Below are 1,689 nucleotides of genomic sequence, written 5' to 3'. Positions count from 1 at the left end.
GGAGATGTCTTAGTCTGCCATTAAGGAAAAATAGGCTGGCTCCCAAGATGATGTGTCTGGGAAGACACAATGAAAGATATAGCTAAAATATGCTATCTGAGAAACAAAAAAGGAATGGAGGCAGGGGCCAGAGAGGATGCGTTTGAGAAGAACGGAGGAGGGGAGAGGTACATGGTGCATCGAGAGGAATGTGTTCAGTGAGGAATGCCCAGGGGCACAGGTGGCTGCACTTTCAAGAAACAGGCTGGACCAAGGCACTCATCTACAGTTAACAGAGCCACGTTTCCAGGAAGCAGTGCATAAAGAAGTCAGATGTCCTGACGTGTCCTGTGGTCACTAGCAGCAAAGTGAGCTAGGAAATCACATGGAGGAGGTAAATGGGCAGGAGGGCCAAGGCTGATGGAGGGAGCAAGTCCTGGTGGGAAGACCCAAGGGTGATAGGAGATAGCAGGAGGGTCTGAGGTTGTAGGAAAAGTACTAGCCAAGTGCTTAGCTGGGAACATACGCTAGATAGCTTCAACTGTCCACTTGACACACCTGGGTAGAGAGAAGCTCAATTGAGGAATTTCCTCCATTGGATTGGCCTGTGACCATGTCTATGGGGCATTTTCTTGATGGTATTGTGATGTAGGAGGGCCCAGCCCACTGTGGGTGGTACCACCCCTGGCCATGGTCCTGTGTTGTATAAGAAAGCAGTCTGTGCACAGGCCAGGGGAGCAAGCCAGTAAGCAGCATTCCTCCATGGTCTGTTCTCCAGGTTCCTGCCTTAACATCCCTTGATGATGAACTGTGCTGTAAGCCAAATAAACCCTTTCCTTCCCCAAGCTGGTTTTGGTCAGTGTTTTTATCACAGCAATAGAAAGTAATGGATACAGAACAGCTTTTTTTAAGTTTACAATTTGTTTTTATTAAATTTTGTTGTATTTCATACAGAATAGTAAGCAATCTGAATCATCTTCATAGCCTCATCCCCACCAGCACCCTCCCATAGCCCCCCCAGAACCCATATATTCTGTCCTGGATGTTAAGGCCCACTGTGTCAAGTCAGTGTCCCCAGACATTCCCCAGTGCAAGTCCATCCACCTGTGGTTTAGTCAGATCCCTCTCATCTATCTATCCAAACACCTATCATTTTCTTTCTTTCTATTTATTATTTATTTATTATTTTTCTACTCCCACTTCCCAGATAGCACCCTCTCATAGCCTCCCTCCCCCCAATAGAGCCCTTATACTCTGATATCCCTGTTACTGTCTGCTGTGTTGTCAGCACCCCCAGCCATTCCCCACTACTTGCCTTTCTGGTGAATCTAGTCAGACTATCTAGAGGTCTTTGTTTAGGAGGGTCAGCTGTTCAGATAAGATTGGGGTCTGCTGTTCATTTTCCCAGTTCTATGCTGGGTTACTATTTGGGAATCCCTTTGGCCACCCTGGCCAACAACTCAAAAGAAGATATCGCCTGTCTGGCATTGTTGCTTGTTATGTAGCCTTTAGCTATACATATGGACTCTTATGAAGTTATGTTGGCCCATTTAATCTTTGGTTATACTTTCCTTTTGGGTGTTTAAGGCCATACAGTTGGTCCAGATAAACTGATTTATTTTTACTCTTAAGGTCGTTTGAGGATCTGTTCCTCAGGGGTCACATGGGCTTGGGAGGAGCCCCTGGCTCCTTTCTTTTACCAGTTCCATC

This window comes from Nannospalax galili, unplaced genomic scaffold (genome assembly GCF_000622305.1).
Source record: "Nannospalax galili isolate Female #2095 unplaced genomic scaffold, S.galili_v1.0 scaffold643, whole genome shotgun sequence".
Taxonomy (NCBI): Eukaryota; Metazoa; Chordata; class Mammalia; order Rodentia; family Spalacidae; genus Nannospalax; species Nannospalax galili.
The sequence above is the reverse complement of the archived record's forward strand: the minus strand, read 5'-3'. Positions refer to the sequence as shown.